Source organism: Staurois parvus, unplaced genomic scaffold (genome assembly GCF_062004578.1).
Source record: "Staurois parvus isolate SC_StPar_1 unplaced genomic scaffold, SC_StPar_1.0 ptg000394l, whole genome shotgun sequence".
Lineage (NCBI taxonomy): Eukaryota > Metazoa > Chordata > Amphibia > Anura > Ranidae > Staurois > Staurois parvus.
This window is the reverse complement of record NW_028318190.1, coordinates 3,756,557-3,774,302: the sequence shown is the minus strand read 5'-3', so window position 1 is coordinate 3,774,302 and position 17,746 is coordinate 3,756,557. Positions and strand designations below refer to the sequence as shown.

The following is a 17,746-nucleotide window of genomic DNA, read 5'->3' as shown; positions in this document are numbered from 1 at the left end:
TGCTAAATTGGAAAAAGAATGGGGTAGGTGAACTCTTATTCCTGGAGACCCGTTTATAAATAGTGCTCTGTTAATAGCTTGCGTGCTTTCCAGTGCCTGTGATCATGCTGTCATTAGACAGTAGACATTGTAGGCAAATGAAAAGAGCCAATCAGAGCAGATCTGTACCCAGTGAACCAATCACACCGATCATATGCCTATTCACAATAGGAGAAAAGAGGATTGCAGGAAGGAAGGGATCAGCAGCAGCAGATTCAAGGTGCTTTTAAAATGCCACTGACCACAAATGAATGCCGTATCCTTTTTTAAAAGTGGGGATCTTTAAAGGTAGACATTACAGTTACAATACAATTTGGTACAAGAGGAAACAGAGGGCCCTGCTCATTAGAGCTTAAAATATAGGAAACACGTCTTGTCTCCGCCACCTACCAACATCTGAGCAGAGTCCTTTGGTTCCAAGCCTACCAACCTTCCAGTACTGCTCAGGGCCGGATCTAGCTGGTCTTATATGGGGGTGCAGTAAAAAATGTCAGGGGGCAAAGGATAGGAGGTCAGCAGGACAGCATGCAAAAACAGGAATCAGTAGCAGAGTGTACTGGGGGTCAGCAGGGCAGAGGACAGGAATTATCAGAGCAAAAGGCAGAGATCAGCAGTTGTAGGGTAGTGTACAGGGGTTCAGCAGGGTAGAGGACAGTCAGTCAGCAAAGCAGAGGACAAGGGTCAGCATGGTAGTATATTGCAGGAGTCAGCAGTTTGTAGGGCAATGTACAGGGGGTCAGCAGGGCAGAGGACAGTCAGTCAGCAAAGCAGAGGACAAGGGTCAGTATGGTAGTATATTGCAGGAGTCAGCAGTTTGTAGGGCACTGTACAGGGGTTCAGCAGGGCAGAGGACGGGCGGTCAGCAGAGCGGAGGACAGGGGTCAGTTTGGTAGTGTATTGCAGGGTTCAGCAGTTTGTAGGTCAGTGTACAGGGGGTCACCAGGGCAGAGGACGGTTAGTCAGAAGGGGAGTGGACAGGGGTCAGTATGACAGTTTACAGGGGTCAGCAGAGTGCAGGACATATATGTTTTTAAAGGCAAATTTAGCCTCTAAACTGTATAAACAATATGTAAATGTTGACAATATAATACTCATAACAAGTAATCTGACTAGCTTTACATTTAAAAGGCAAAGCAGGATGACAAAATGTGAGCAAGACTGGGATCATGAAAGACATGGGTCACTCTGGGAAAGAACAGAGAAATAAATTCTGTGGCTGGCCAGTGGGAGGGCCTTAAGGGGGGATTGAACAGAATCTGTGCCTGCTGTATACAATGCACACCTATACCACAGTACTCTTGCCCACAAAATACTAAATAATGTGCCACAACCAACAGTCTCAAAGACACAAACCTCAAGACAAAGGAACTTTTTCTAATTAAATGTTTCCATTTCATATGTTTTATGCACACAAAAAGGATATTTTTTTCTTTGGTGGCCATACATGGATCAAAATTTCAGTAGGGAGTCACTGGGGATTGGTTGAATTTCGATCCATGTATGGGCATCTTGGTTCTACAGAAGTTGATGTACCAATCGACTTCTGTACAATCAGCCTCTAGGAAACTGTCTGCACGATCAGCACCGCCAACTATAGCTGGCAGCACTGATCAGTGAATTCTGGCGGTATGGAAATCTTCACTTTCAGAACACATTACCTCAGCGGGAGTGATTCCCCCATCCACGTCGAATTTTTGGATGAGAGAATCAAGTAATTCTTTTCTTGTTCAACCCAATTTTGAACAAAAAAAATGACTAATGAATAGGCTCCTGTATAGGTTGCTTTACTGAGCCTTTCTGTAAAGAAGAACTTAATTAAATTAAAACCAGTGCAGAGTACAGGGGTCAGGAGTAAGTAAAAAACAAAACATATGGAGTGTAGCAGTTAGGATGAGCATCACGTTGCGGTGTACACATACTGCCACTGTGTGGGATTCTAGGGGTTAAAGCAGGTGGTAAGGAGGCCTTACAGCATCTCCTCACTGCCAGCCAACTGCTTTCTGAAGAGTGATCTGAATTCAGATCACTCTTCAGAGACCAAAGCTCATGTGAACAAGCTCCTAAGAGGATACTGGGGCTGGGCAGGAAGGGGTTAACATAAGCAACACAGAAACCTCCATTAGTTTATCCAGCCAGCAGACTGTCAGCCATCTCCAATATTACTACATTTGTCCCTGAGTGTTAACTGGACAAGAACCTAGAGGGGGAGAGGGAGAGAAGAGAGGGAGATGGAGAGGGTGAGAGAAGGGATGGAGATGGAGGGGGGAATATAAGGGAGGGAGATGGAGGGAGAGAAGGAGGGGTAGATGGAGTGGGAGGGAAGGGAGGCAATGGAGGGGGGAGATGAAGGGGGGAGAGAAGGAGGGTGGATTTGGAGGGGGGAGAGAAGGAGGGGGGAGAGAAGGAGGGAGATAGGGAGGGGGTAGAGAAGGAGGGAGATGAAAGGGGAGAGAAGGAGGGAGATAGAGGGGAGAGAGAAGGAGAATGGATAGAGGGTGGAGAGAAGAAGGAATGAGATGGAGGGGGGAGAGAAGAAGGAAGGAGATGGAGGGGGGAGAGAGGAAGGAAGGAGATGGAAGGGGGAGAGAGGAAGGAGGGAGATGGAGAGGGGAGAGAATAAGGAGGGAGATGGAGGGTGAGAAGAAGGAGGGAGATGGAGGGTGGAGAGAAGAAGGATGGAGATGGAGGGTGAAGAGAAGGACGGAGATGGAGGGAGGACAGAAGAAGGAGAGATGGAGAAGAGAAGAAGGAGGGAGCTGGAGGGGGGAGAGATGAAGGAGGGAAATGGAGAGGGGAGAGAAGAAGGAGGGAGAGGGGAGAGAAGAAGGAGGGAAATGGAGGGGGGAAAGAAGAAGGAGGAAGATGGACAGAGAAAAGAAGGAGGGAGTTGGAGGGGGGAGAGAAGAAGGGGGGAAATGGAGGGGAGAGAGAAGGAGGGAAATGGAGGGGGAAGAGAAGAAAGAGGGAGATGGAGGGGGTAGAGAAGAAAGAGGGCGATGGAGGAGAAGACGGAGGGAGATGGAGGGGGGTAGAAGAAGGAGGGAGATGGAGGAGGGAGAGAAGGAGGAAGATGGGGAGAGTTCAGCTGTAGTGCAGAGCTCAGCTCACTCACCCAGGTTGGTCTGCAGGCTCAGGCAGAGGAATCTATCTTGCAGCCACGATGTAGTTGTCAGCTACAGTGCTTGCAATTTCCCACCCACACATCTTCCCAGGCTTAGCACTGGTGTTAGGGCTCTGTCCTCGGCAGAGGTGTTAGGAGACCTGGCACCCCTGCCAGTACCGTGCATGGCCGCAGAAGTTCACATCGGCTCAAATTTGGCGGCAAACTGCCCTTATAAGGAAGCCCTGCACTATTCTCAAGTGCTGGTTGATCTCTGGCTTCCCAGTACCTTGTTCCTGTTTCCTGTGCTATTGTGATCTGTGATTTCCTGATACCGACTCGGCTTGGTCTTGGACCTGTCTGCTCTGCTTAACCCCTGATCTGACCTCGGCTTTGCTAACGGATATTCCCTCTTTGCTCCTCTATGTATGACCTCGGCTATCCCATCTGACTACGTCTGCTCTGATTCCCACCTGGTACCTGACCTCGGCTTTGAACTGGTTATCCTGTGATCCTCTGTTTCCCGGAAGGCTTGCATAGCTCGCACAGGCACCACCTGTCTGCAGATCCCATCTCAGTGCATCAGCTGTGCTCCTGGGTGGACCACCAACCAGCACTCCTACAGGCAACCTGTGCCACTTTGGGACTGACTCCTGCTGTCCCACTCTCAGGGGAGTCTGGAACTTAGCCGCAAGGGAAGCCCTCTCTCCATTGGCCTCACACACCAGGTACGTGACAACTGGTTAGGAGTTGGAGTGTGGGCGGGGCAGACAGGAGGAGAGGGGTGAGAGGAGGCAGTGTACATTGATCTCTGTCCTCTCCTGTTCATGCAGGGAAGAGAAGGGAGGAGTGTGCTGTCTGGGCTATGTGAGCCGCTGCAGACAGCTTCTCTTGGATAAAGTCTGCCTGGGGGGGGCGCAGCTGAAATTTGGGGGGGCATAGCCCACCCCAGCACCCGCCTAGATTCGGCCATTGTACCGCTCCTTATATAGAAAACACAGTCAAGTATCATTTTGTAGTGCTATGTAATTTAGCAGCAATATACCTCCCAAGCAGCAAAATACCACCCAACAGTAGACCCCCAGCAGCAACAACAGATCTCCCAGCAGCAACCAGCATCTATAGACTCTTCAGCAGCCAACAACAACAGACCCATCCCTCAACAGCAGATCCCTTCCAGCTACAATAGACCTCCCCAGCAACAATAGACCACCATGCAAAAACAGATCCACTCCAGTGACAATAAATCCCCCAGCAGCCAGATTCAACACACCTTCCAGCACATCCCAGCACCCCTTGCCATTACATACATTCAGTGCTGGAGGTGCGGGAACTGCATTTCCCCGCATTCCCGTTGAAAAAAGCCATGAGTATATAACAAAACCCTTGTTTTAATGCTAGGCAAGGCAAGATCATGGATGGGACTTTGTATGTGCCACTAAGTAATTAAAGGCAAGTACAGTTCGTCTTGCAGTACTAAGGCACGTGGGACCAACACTTTTCACCAAGGGTTCGCTTCTTCAGGATTCATTCCTTAATTGCACATTCTATATCGTGAATTGTACATTCTACAAACATAAACTAAACTATAAACAATATGTACCGGATTTTCCAGCGTATAAGACGACTTTTTAACCCATGAAAATCTTCTCAAAAGTCGGGGGTCGTCTTATACGCCGGTATACGGCGTGCTGACACTTCCGAGCCGGTGTCAGGGCGGCACTTATTAGGGGGGCGGCGCGGTGCCGCTGCCCCCCCCTTCCAATGGAAGGGACACTAAGTACAGGAGCTGGCAGGGGGCTGCTATTTCTTACCTGGCTCCGGTCCCAGTCCCACAACGATCCAGTCCAGGAAGTGCGGCTGCTCCTTCATTCAGTTTGGCCGCTCCCTTACTCGATGTTCGCGCGGCCGCTCAGCTCCGCCTCCTCACCGGTGATTGGGTGCCAGGAAAGGCACACAGGCGGCCAATCACCTGCGAGCAGCCCCGCGAACATCGAGTGAGGGAGCTGACGGTAAGTGTGCCGTGCAGATGATGCTGCTGCAACCACGTATGCTGGCTGCAGCAGCACCATGCTGGAACAGGGGTCAGTCAAGTGTCATTGGTGTCAGTGGGAGGAATAGTGCCCCATCATTGGTGTCACTGATACTAATGATGGGGCACTATTCCTCCCCCCCACTGACACCAACGATGGGGCACTATTCCTCCCCCCCACTGACACCAACGATGGGGCACTATTCCTCCCCCCCCACTGACACCAACGATGGGGCACTATTCCTCCCCCCACTAACACCAACGATGGGGCACTATTCCTCCCCCCACTGACACCAACGATGGAACACTATTCCTTCCCCCACTGACACCAACGATGGGGTACTATTCCTCCCACTGACACCAATGTTGGGACACTATTCCTCCCGCTGACACCAATGATGTGGCACTATTCCTCCCACTGACACCAATGACTGGGCACGATTCCTTCTACTGACACCAATGATGGGGCACTGTTCCTCCCACTGACACCAATGATGGGGCACTATTCCTCCCACGGACACCAAAGATGGGGCACGATTCCTCCCACTGACACCAAAGATGGGGCACTATTCCCCCCACTGATACCAATGATGGGGCACTATTCCTCCCACTGATACCAATGATGGGGCACTGTTCCTCCCACTGACACCAATGATGGGGCACTATTCCTCCCACTGACACCAATGATGGGGCACGATTCCTCGCTCTGACACCAATCATGGGGCACTATTCCTCCCACTGACACCAATGATGGGGTGCTATTCCTCCCACTGACACCAATGATGGGGTGCTATTCCTCCCACTGACACCAATGATGGGGCACAATTCCTCACTCTGACGCCAATGATGGGGCGCTATTCCTCCCACTGACAACAATGATGGGGCACGATTCCTCGCTCTGACACCAATGATGGGGCACTATTCCTCCCACTGACACCAATGATGGGGCACTATTCCTCCCACTGACACCAATGATGGGGCATAATTCTTCCCACTGACACCAATGATGGGGCACTATTCCACCCACTGACACCAATGATGGGGCATAATTCTTCCCACTGACACCAATGATGGGGCACTATTTCTCCCACTGACACTGATGGAGTACTATTCCTCCCACTGACACTAATGATGGTACACTATTCCTCACACACTGACACTAATGATGGGGCAATAGTGTCCCATCATTGGTGTCAGTGGGAGGAATAGTGCCCCATCATTGGTGTTAGAGCGAGGAATCGTGCCCCATCATTGGTGTCAGTGGGAGGAATAGCACCCCATCATTGGAATACCATACTGAAATACCATACCATATTGAAATCAAATCTGATGTTTTTTAATTTTTATTTGGTGTGCGTTGGAAGAGGGGTAGTCTTATAGCCTAAACCCTATATTTTAACAGGAAAAGTAGGGGTCGTCTTATACGACCAGTCGTCTTATACGCCAGAAAATACGGTACATAAAATAAATGTAAAAAAAAACTAAATAAATATATATATATATCTCAAACAATGCATAAGCAACATTCAATACAATATGAAAAAAAAGACAATCTACAGCAATACCCTCTCATAAATCCCACATGTCCCTTCAAAACTGGGCCACCTATGAGGGGGATCAACATGGGGACAGAGAGACCCTCTCACATATCAAAAATTATAAAATACTGATAGCAGTATATTTACCTTCAAGCACCAATTGTATAGTAGATCTTATTCCTCAGAACATCATATACAGAAATGAATGTTCTTTCAGCGATATATATTATATATAAAAGAAAATGATACATAGAAGAAATATTGGTATCAAGCCCAGAACATAGCAGAGATGTTATGAAGCACCAAAACTGTATCTTCACTTACCATCAACTCTATGGGGTCACCAACAGGACTCAATCCAAAAGACTACAACTATATTGCCATATGCTACTACTGTGGTTTATATAGACATATAATTTTTATAGGATAAGAACAAAACATCCATTTGGATAGCTAGGTTCAAGATGGCCATCTTACTCCATATTCTATATGGATGCTCTTCTGTCCTATGTCAACTATCTCAATGTAAAACCACTTTCATGTAAGTGACTAAGAGAAAAAAAAAGACACAAAAAATATATATGACAAAACAAGATAGTAACCATTACCCCAGCTTTCATAGCTCACAGGCTAAAGTGACTGTAAACCCTCACCTTGTAAAACAACCAATTTGGTTTAAAAAATAAATAAATGGCAAAACATTTGTGTATAGATATCAATGACATTATCAATACCTTTTTTTCCCCCTCGTTTATAAGAGATCACATTCCCTATGTTCTCAGCTGCATAAGAGCTGGGGAGTAGAAACAGCAGTATACGAATCTTCCCAGTGAATGGCTCTGCAGGGGAGGTGTGTCAGAACAAGTCTGATCATTGGAGGAGAGCAACTGAGTTCCCAGCATAGCTAGAGAACTGACCACAATGTGTTCTCCTGATTAGTGTGGTCAATTTTAATAGAAAAAGCAAAGGGTTTACATATTCTTTAAAGATCTCACATACCATCCATTTCACCAAGAAAAGCACGTTTGATTCCAATATAGCACGCAAGCAGCATCTCCTTGCCACAAACCTCCATCTTTATATAGACCAATATTCACCGCTCCCCATGGTCACCGCCCACGGCCCTCTCCAAAATGGCATTGTGGTTGACCATTCCCTCCTACAAAATGGCATCACTTCTGGTTTTGACGAACAGAAAGTGATGTCACATCCTGTCTTTGTGAAATGCGTTGGTCCTGTACACCTAATACTGAAAGACAAACTGCATTTGTGAATTTATTGTTTTTAATTGGGGTCTTGTATCTTACTGTTTTTATTGTTATGGAATACAAATTGATTTGTTTATTATTTTTGTCTGATTTCTCAGTGGTACATACAAAGTCCCATCCACAGTGTCCCTGCCTTGTCTGGCTTTCAAATATATATATCTATATATATATATATCTACAAAAACAGAACTTCTAAACATATTTTCTACATATATACTGTATGTAGCCAGGTGTTGGCTACTGCAAAATGGACTCAAGGGGACATCATCAGACTGAACCTTAAGCTATTTAGTTCCCTCCTAATGACCCAGGACGTTACATTACTTCCTGCTTATATTCTTCCTGTAAAAGAGCAGATCTTGGAACCTGTAGTCCTATTGCCATTTCTCCCTGTATCTTAATTCCTTTGCGCCGATGGCACGTAAATATGCAGCCTCTCGGCAGCGGCTATTACCCAATGTAAACAAACATGAACCCTGCTCGCTCACGGCACATTTACCGGCGCCTCATGGAAAGGTAGCAAGTAGCGATCAGGAGCTTTCCGAACATGTGACTACTGTGACAGCCAATCATGGCAATCACATGACCCTAAACCCCATAGTCATAACTCCCTTAAAGGGTTGGGAGGCACCGGCGCCAAGGAGTTAAAGCCCCTTTTGAACTACAAATCCCAGACGAGCTAAATCAATAAGGGATTATGGGGAAGCCTACAGTATATATTTGACTGTATCTGGCAGGCTCACTTTCTTGGCCCAGGAAGAGCATAGAAGATGGTTGGATGCCACCATTCTGCATTCAGCCGCATCAGGACTCAGCAGCCCAGCCTGTGACACACAGCCTATTCATCTGCACAGCTGCACCACAAATGGCCTCGCTGAGTGCTCACAGTCACTTCCTGCTATTCAGCAATCCTCTCAGCCTTCACAGTGTCATCTGCCATGGCTGACAGTGCACTGACATCTTGCTGTAGGCCAGTGTTTCTCAACTCCAGTCCTCATGGACCCCCAACAGGTCATGTTTTCAGGATTTCCCTCAGATGAAACAGCTGTGGTAATTACTAAGGCAGTGAAACTGATCAAATCACCTGTGCAAAATAATGGAAATCCTGAAAACATGACCTGTTGGGGGTCCATGAGGACTGGAATTGAGAAACACTGCTGTAGGCCCATTACTTTTTCAGTGGAGAGAAAAAGGCTTGTTCAGCTCATCCTGTAGTGTCCAAGACCACATCTGTGCCAGGATTGGTGAAAGGGACGATGCCCACTTTTTTGCTTTACCCAGTTGTACAAAGACACTGCTAGCCGACACCTGTGAAGCCAAGTCAATTGAGGAATCCTAGCTTTGTCATCTCCCCAGTTCTCTGTGCTGACTTGTCCTTCTCCATCACTCTTCACCTTTAAAGGGCCCGAATTACTAGCAAAAGATACACCAATTAAAAAGCCATTCATTGTGTCCCATTGAGTTGCACCAGTGGTTGCAAGGGAGCTGGTGGTTTTCCTAAGCCTCTCCCCCACAACCAGATCTGCACTCTCACTAGGCACCATTGGTGCACAGGGGTAAATTACAGTCTGCTGACAGTATTAAAGCATTGCTATTCACCTTGTGTTACCATTACTTAGTTATTCAAACTGTGTATATTGCTGTAAACCATTTAAAAGTGGTAACTCCTACGGGGTAACTTTACACACACATACACACACACACACACACACACACACACATATATACACACACATTATATTGCCAAAAGTACTGGGACACCCCTCCAAATCATTGGATTCAGGTGATTCAATCACCTCCATGGCCACAGGTGTATAAAATCAAGCACATAGGCATGCAGACTGCTTCTACAAACATTTGTGAAAGAATGGGTCGCTCTCAGGAGCTCAGTGAACTCAAGCGTGGTACCGTGATAGGTTGCCACCTGTGCAATAAGTCCATCCATGACATTTCTTTACTACTAAATATTCCACGGTCAACTGTTAGTGATATTATAACAAAGTGGAAGCAACTGGGAACAACAGCAACTCAGCCACCAAGTGGTAGGCCACGTAGAATGACAGAGCAGGGTCAGTGCATGCTGAAGTGCAGAAGATGCCAACTGTCTGCAGAGTCAATAGCTAAAGACCTCCAAAATTCATGTGGCCTTCAGGTTAGCACAACAACAGTGCGTAGAGAGCTTCATGGAATGGGTTTCCATGGCAGAGCAGCTGCATCCAAGCCTTACATCACCAAGTGCAATGCAAAGCCCCATTCAGCAGCATTATCACCAGAAAACTAACCTTGCCTCCACAGCACACCACAGTTAACAGTCAGGAGGCTGAGAAGGAGGACAGGCACGCTACCCACACAACAGAACGATCATCTGCATTTGCGCTGCACCTCGCTCTCACACAGCAAGTTGACTGGCGCCAAAATGAGCTTCTAGTTGGTCTACAGAGAGAGGCTCCCAATCGCCTCCCACACTGTCTGCGGCAGAGGTGCCAGAATGCTGTTCTGCTAGAAAAAAATATATATATATACAGTATATACAGTTGTGTTCAAAATAATAGCAGTGTGTTGAAAAAAGTGAATAAAGCTCAAAATGCTTCTAATAGCTTTTATTTCCATACACATAAATGCATTGGGAACACTACACATTCTATTCCAAATCAAAACATGAAGAAAAATATATCAAATTTGTGTTGTTCCTCTAAAAAAATTGCAGAAAAGTGAATATTAGACTTCAAAAAAATAGCAGTTTTTGTATTCTTCTTTACAAACTCAAACATTCACTATATAAACTGAAAAATGTTTGAAGATTTTGCTTTCCTTTGAATCACTTAATGAATATTTAGTTGTATAAGCACTGTTTCTGAGAACTGCTGTACATCTGTGTTGCATGGAGTCAACCAACTTCTGGCACCTGTGAACAGGTATTCCAGCCCAGGATGATTGGACTACATTCCACAGTTCTTCTCTATTTCTTGGTTTTGCCTCAGAAACTGCATTTTTGATGTCACCCCACAAGTTTTCTATTGGATTAAGATCCGGGGATTTGGCTGGCCACTCCATAACATCAATCTGGTCTGGAACCAACATGTTGCATGTTTACTGGTGTGTTTGGGGTCGTTCTCTTGTTGGAACACCCATTTCAAGGGCATTTCCTCTTCAGCATAAGGCAGCATGACCTCTTCAAGTGTTATGATGTATTCAAACTGATCCATGATCCCTGGTATGCGATAAATAGGCCCAACACCGTTGTATGAGAAACATCCCCATATCATGATGCTTGCACAACCATGCTTCACTGTCTTCACAGTGTACTGTGGCTTGAATTCAGTGTTTGGGGGTCGTCTGACAAACTGTCTCCGGCCACTAGACCCAAAAAGAACAATCTTACTTTCATCAATCCACAAAATGTTGCGCCATTTCTCTTTAGGCCAGTCAATGTGCTCTGATGCAAATTGTAACCTCTTCAGCACGTCTTTTTTTCAACAGTGGGACTTTGCGGGGGCTTCTTGCAGATAGCTTGGCTTCACATAGGAGTCTTCTAATTGTAACAGTACTCACAGGTAACTTTAGACCTTCTTTGATCTTCCTGGAGCTGATTGTTGGCTGAGTCCTTGCCATTTTGGCTATTCTTCTATCCATTCGAATGGTAGTTTTTTGCTTTCTTCCACGCCTTTCAGGTTTTGGTTGCCATTTTAAAGCATTTGCGATCATTTTAGCTGAGCAGCCTATCATTTTCTGCACTTCTTTATATGTTTTCCCCTCTCCAATCAACTTTTTAATCAAGGTACGCTGTTCTTCTGAACAATGTCTGAAACGACCCATTTTCCTCAGAATTTCAGAGAGAAATGCACTGTAACCAGCATGTACAACATTTGCTGCCTTCCTTCCTTAAATAAGGGCAATAATTGCCACCTGTTTTTCAAAGAATGAATGACCTCACTAATAGAACTCCACACTGCTATTATTTTGAACATGCCCCATTCAATCAGTGATTCAATTACACAGAATCAGCAGCATGCATGTCATGACTGTTGGGTCTGTTGGATTTCTATTACTAGTGCTAGTAAATTATTTGCCATGTAGAAATATCATTTCTACCAAAAACAGTGATTGATCAGGTTAGTGATGTCTGACTGCTATTATTTTGAACATAACTGTGTATATGTATATATATATATATATATATATATATATATATAAATATACACACACAGGTGAAACTTGAAAAATTAGAATATCGTGCAAAAGTTCATTTATTTCAGTAATGCAACTTAAAAGGTGAAACTAATATATGAGATAGACTCATTACATGCAAAGGATTGTGGATTTGGGGTTTTCATGAGCTGTAAGCCATAATCATCACAAGTATGAGAAATCACGGCTTGAACTATCTTGCTTTGCATGTAATGAGTCTATCTCATATATTAGTTTCCCTTTCTAAGTTGCATTACTGAAATAAATGAACTTTTGCACGATATTCTAATTTTTTGAGTTTCACCTGTGTATATATATATATATATATATATATATATATATATATATATATATATATATGTCTTAGATTGCAAGCTCCAAGGAGCAGGGCCCTCCTAACCCTCTTGTATTGAACTGTATTGCTGCTGTATTGTCTCCCTTTGTATTGTAAAGCGCTGAGCAAACTGTTGGTGCTATATATATCCTGTATTATAATAATAATTATATATATATATATTCATTTGTGTACACTCTGCTGTGTAATTGTAACACTGGAAAAAATGCCTGGTAATGAAGAGGTTTCACAAGCTAGGTAATCGGCTGAATTGTCAGACAGGGAGTCACTGTAAGTTGCATTTTAGTAAACAGGTGCCAAGTTAGAAGCCATAATGCAAAGCAGGCTCAGGTTGGCAGAAACACATGCATACATTGCAGAACAATGAAAACTGAACTTATCCAGATACCTCTGCCTCATCAGGTGTGGCCTTTCAGCGCTGCTGAGGGAGGTAAGCTGAGAAACGTATCTGCCCTAGATTTGTCTAGGGACCTAGGGAGTTGTGGGAAAGTGGAGCTGAAGAGTCCTGTGCCTGCATCTGAGCATGGCGAATAATAGACATTCTGTAACAGAGCTATAAAAAGGTTAGTACTTACAGTAAGTGGTTACATTTTGTAGAAGTGGACACAAAACAAGATGTAATAAGGCAGTAAGAGGTCACAGTAAGTTTAGTGCACAAAGCAGACAGAAATTCTTTCAAAATGGAACATATTCTCTTGTCTCTTGAGGGAACAGTCTACAGGTAAAAATTGTTATGCAGACAAAAGAAAGCTTCGTATTGTAATTATTTTACTGTGTTCCATATGGCTCATCCAGCTTTTGAAAGTTCTGCATTAAGTTTACATGGCATTAGTATTAAAACTCTGCTTTTGTTTGCTGAATTGCAGTGTGCATTGCCAACTCACACCAGAGATGAATGAGTGCCTATGGTGATATAAAACACCTTGGTGTTTGCCAGAAATCTTTAGCTGAAGGTGAACCACCCTGAAAAGCGCAGTATGAAGCTACTGTACATGAAAATTAAAGCTAAACACACAATAAATGAGGTGCTAGCTTTTATTTAGTAAACTACATTCTAAATACAATATAAATGTATCCTAACCACTTGCCCTCCAGAGGATTTACCCCCCTTCCTGGCCAGGCCATGTTTTGTGTTACGGCACTGCGTTACTTATTTTTTGCGCTATAAAAACAAAAAAAGAAGACCAACAAATTTGAAAAAAAAACAATATTTGTGATTTTTTGCTAATAAACATGTCCAGTAAAAAAATTATAAAAATGAAATTTCATCATAAATTTAGGCCAAATTGTATTCTGCTACATGTATTTGCTAAAAAAAATCCCAATAGGTGTAAATTAATAGGTTTACGTGAAAGTTATAGCGTTTACAAATGGCAGTATATATACAGGGATTTTTTTAAATTGTATTTTTACTAGTAATGGCAGTGATCAGCAAATTATAGCAAGACTGTGGCAGGCATTCTGACACTGGGGGAACTGACTTGGTGTCACTGACATCCCCAGTGACACCAATACAGTAGTCAGTGCTAATAAAAAGCACTGACACTGTACTAATAGCACGTCGGAGATGCCTGGTAATCACCGAGTAATCACTGGTGATTGACAGCCATGGCCACGAATGTCAGCGCGGGCAGGGTGCACGCCCCCTACCTAGAAATGCAAAATCACGTGTATATATATGTGATTTTGCACTCCGTGCTGCCCTGTAGCAGTATATTTGTTATAGGGCTGATGGAAAGCGGTTAAAGGGCCACTATAGTAAAAAAATATTCTATTATAGTAACTTTAGGGAGCTAATATTTGTGAATATACACTGCTCAAAAAAATTAAAGGAACACTTTTTAATCAGAGTATAGAATCAAGTCAATTAAACTCCTGGGATATTGATCTGGTCAGCTAAATAGCAGAGGGGTTTGTAAATCAGTTTCAGCTGCTTTGGTGTTAATTAAATTAACAGGTGCACTAGATGGGTAACAATGAGACGATCCCCAAAACAGGAATGGTTTTACAGGTGGAGACCACTGACATTTTTTTCCTTAGTCATCTTTTCTGACTGTTTTTCACTAGTTTTGCATTTGGCTAGGGTTAATGTTACTACTGGTAGCATGAGGCAATACCTGGACCCTACAGAGGTTGCACAAGCAGTCCAATTCCTCCAGGATGGCACATCAACACGTGCCATTGCCTGAAGGTTTGCTGTGTCTCCCAGCACAGTCTCAAGAGCATGGATTCCAGGAGACTGAAAGTTACTCTATGAGAGCTGGACAGGGCCGTAGAAGTTCCTTAACCAGTCAGAAGGACTGGTATCTGCTCCTTTGTGCAAGGAGAAACAAGATGAGCACTGCCAGAGCCCTACAAAATGACCTCCAGCAAGCCACTGGTGTGAATGTCTCTGACCAATCAGAAACAGACTTCATGAGTGTGGCCTGAGGGCCCAACGTCCTCTAATGGGCCCTGTGCTCACTGCCTGACACCATAGAGCTCGATTGGCATTTACCATTGCACACCAGCATTGGCAGGTCCACCACTGGTGCCCTGTGCTTTTCACAGATGAGAGCAGGTTCACCCTGAGCACATTTGACAGAGGTGAAAGGGTCTGGAGAAGCCACGGAGAACGTTATGCTGCCTGTAACATCGTTCAGCATGAACATTTTGGTGGTGGGTCAGTGATGGTCTGGGGAGGCATATCCATTGGGCGATGCACAGACCTCTACAAGCTAGACAATGGCACCCTGACTGCCATTAGGTATCGGGATGAAATTCATGGACCCATTGTTAGACCCTACACTGTTGCAGTATGTCCTGGGTTCCTCCTGGTGCATGACAATGTCCGGCCTCATGTGGCGAGAGTATGCAGGCAGTTCCTGGAGGATTAAGGAATTTATACCATTGAATGGCCCCCCATGCTCGCCTGACCTAAATCCATTAGAACACCTCTGGGATATCATGTTTCAGTCCATCCGACACCTCCAAGTTGCACCTCAGACTGTCCAGGAACTCAGTGATACCCCAGGACACCATCCGTCGTCTCATTAAGAACATGCCCCGATGTTGTCAGGCATGCATACAAGCATGTGGGGGCCATACAACTTACTGGGTACCATTCTGAGTTACTGCAATGAAAATTCAGCAAAATGGACCAGCCTGCTGTATAATTTTTTCATTTTGATTTTCAGGGGTGTCTTTCAATTCACTCCTCTGTAGGTTGATAATTTTTGTTTCCATCAAACGAAGGGGCATCCTTGCGTTCCTACCACATTACCCAGTCCATATCAGTATAGATATCCAGCATGATATTTTTCCCCATTGAAATCTGATGTGTTTTTAAAGTGTTCCTTTTATTTTTTTTCACATAATGTTATTTATATTGTTTTCCACACTGAGATGCACACCAAGCTGTCCAGCAAATGTGACAGTTGTGACAAACCATACAGTGCATCCAGAAAGTATTCACCGCACTTAACTTTTGCCTCATTTTGTTATGTTACAGCCTTATTCCAAAACGGATTAAATTAATTTTTTTCCTCAACATTCTACAAACAATACCCCATAATGACAATGAGAAAGAAGTTGGTTTTAAAATCTATGCAATTTATTAAAAATAAAAAACAAAAAAACACATGTGCATACTGTAAGTATTCACAGCCTTTGCTCAATACTTTGCTGAAGCACCTTTAGCACCAATTACAGCCTCAAGTCGTTTTGAGTATGATGCTAGAAGCTTAGCACACCTATTTTTGGGCAATTTCTCCCATTCTTCTTTCAAGTACCTTTCAAAGGTCAGTGCACAGCCATTTCCAGATCTCTCCAGAGATGTTCAATCAGTTTTAAGTCTGAGCTCTGGCTGGGCGACTCCAGAATATTCATAGAGTTGGCCCGTAGCCACTCCTTTGTTATATTTTCTTTTGCTCGTTGTCCTGTTGAAAGATGAACTGTCTAAAGTCCAGAGTGCTCTGAAACAGGTTTTCATCAAGGATGCCTCTGTACATGGCTGCATTCATCATTCCTTCAATCCTGACTAGTCTCCCAGTTTGTGCCTCTGAAAAACATCCCCACATGCTGCCACCACCATGCTTCACTGTAAGGATGGTATTGTCCAGGTGGTGAGTGGTGCCTAGTTTCCTGCAGACATGACGGTTGGCATTCAGGCCAAAGAGTTCAATCTTTGTTTCATCAGACCAGAGAGTTTTGTTTCTCATGGTCTGAGACTCCTTCAGGTGCCTTTTGGCAAACTCCAGGTGGGCTGCCATATGCCTTTTACTGGCCACTCTACCATACAGGCCTGATTGGTGGAGTGCTGCAGAGATAGTTGTTCTTCTGGGAGGTTCTCTTCTCTCCACAGAGAAACGCTAGAGCTCTTTCAGGGTGCTTGGTTACCTCTCTAGCTAAGTCCGTTCTCCCTCGATCACACACTTTGGACGGGCGGCCCGCTCTAGGAAGATTCCTTGTGGTTCCAAACCACTTCCATTTACGGATGATGGAGGCCACTGGGACCTTCAATGCTGCACAAATTTTTCTGTACCCTTCCTCAGATCTGTGCCTTGATACAGTCCTGTCTCGGAGGTCTACAGACAATTCCTTGGACTTCATGGTTTGGTTTGTACTCTGACATGCACTGTTAACTGTGGGACCTTATATAGACAGATTTATGCCTTTCTTAATCATGTCTAATCAACTGAATTTTCCACAGGTGGACTTCAATCAAGTTGAGGAAACAACTCAAGGATAATAAGTGGGAACAGGATGCACCAGAGCTCAATTTTCAGTGTCATGGCAAAGGTTATGAATACTTATATACATGTGTTTTATTTCATTTTTTATTTGTAATAAATTGCAAAGATTTTATAACGAACTTCTTTTACGTTGTCATTATGGGGTATTGTTTGTAGAATGTTGAGGGAAAAAATGAATGTAATCCATTTTGGAAATGACTGCAGCGCTGATCAGTGTATTCTGAGGGAATCCCCACTGGCAGAATACAATAGTACAGCGGGGAAGATTTCTGCATCCATATTGCTATTGTGTATCCAGAAACCTGTGAGGCTTTTTTCGTTCAGCTTGCCGGTTGAACAAAAAAAAAAACCTCACAATGCTTACCCATTTAACCGCTTGCTGACCGCATCACTTACATGTGTGGAGGCAAGGTGGTTCTCCCACGCTGGATCACATACCTAGTATGTGTTTCAGCTCTTTCGGGTAGGGGGCGTGTGCACATGCAGCCGCCGC

General features: G+C 44.5%; 1 long non-coding RNA gene across 1 annotated transcript; it reads left to right on the top strand.

The window, feature by feature from the left end:
• The first annotated feature begins 3,090 nt into the window (after positions 1 to 3,090).
• Positions 3,091 to 17,372, top strand: LOC149455411 (uncharacterized). The gene is made up of 2 exons (XR_016314058.1): positions 3,091 to 3,867; positions 17,211 to 17,372. It is a non-coding gene; the product is annotated as an uncharacterized LOC149455411 (long non-coding RNA).
• The last annotated feature ends 374 nt before the right edge of the window (positions 17,373 to 17,746 follow it).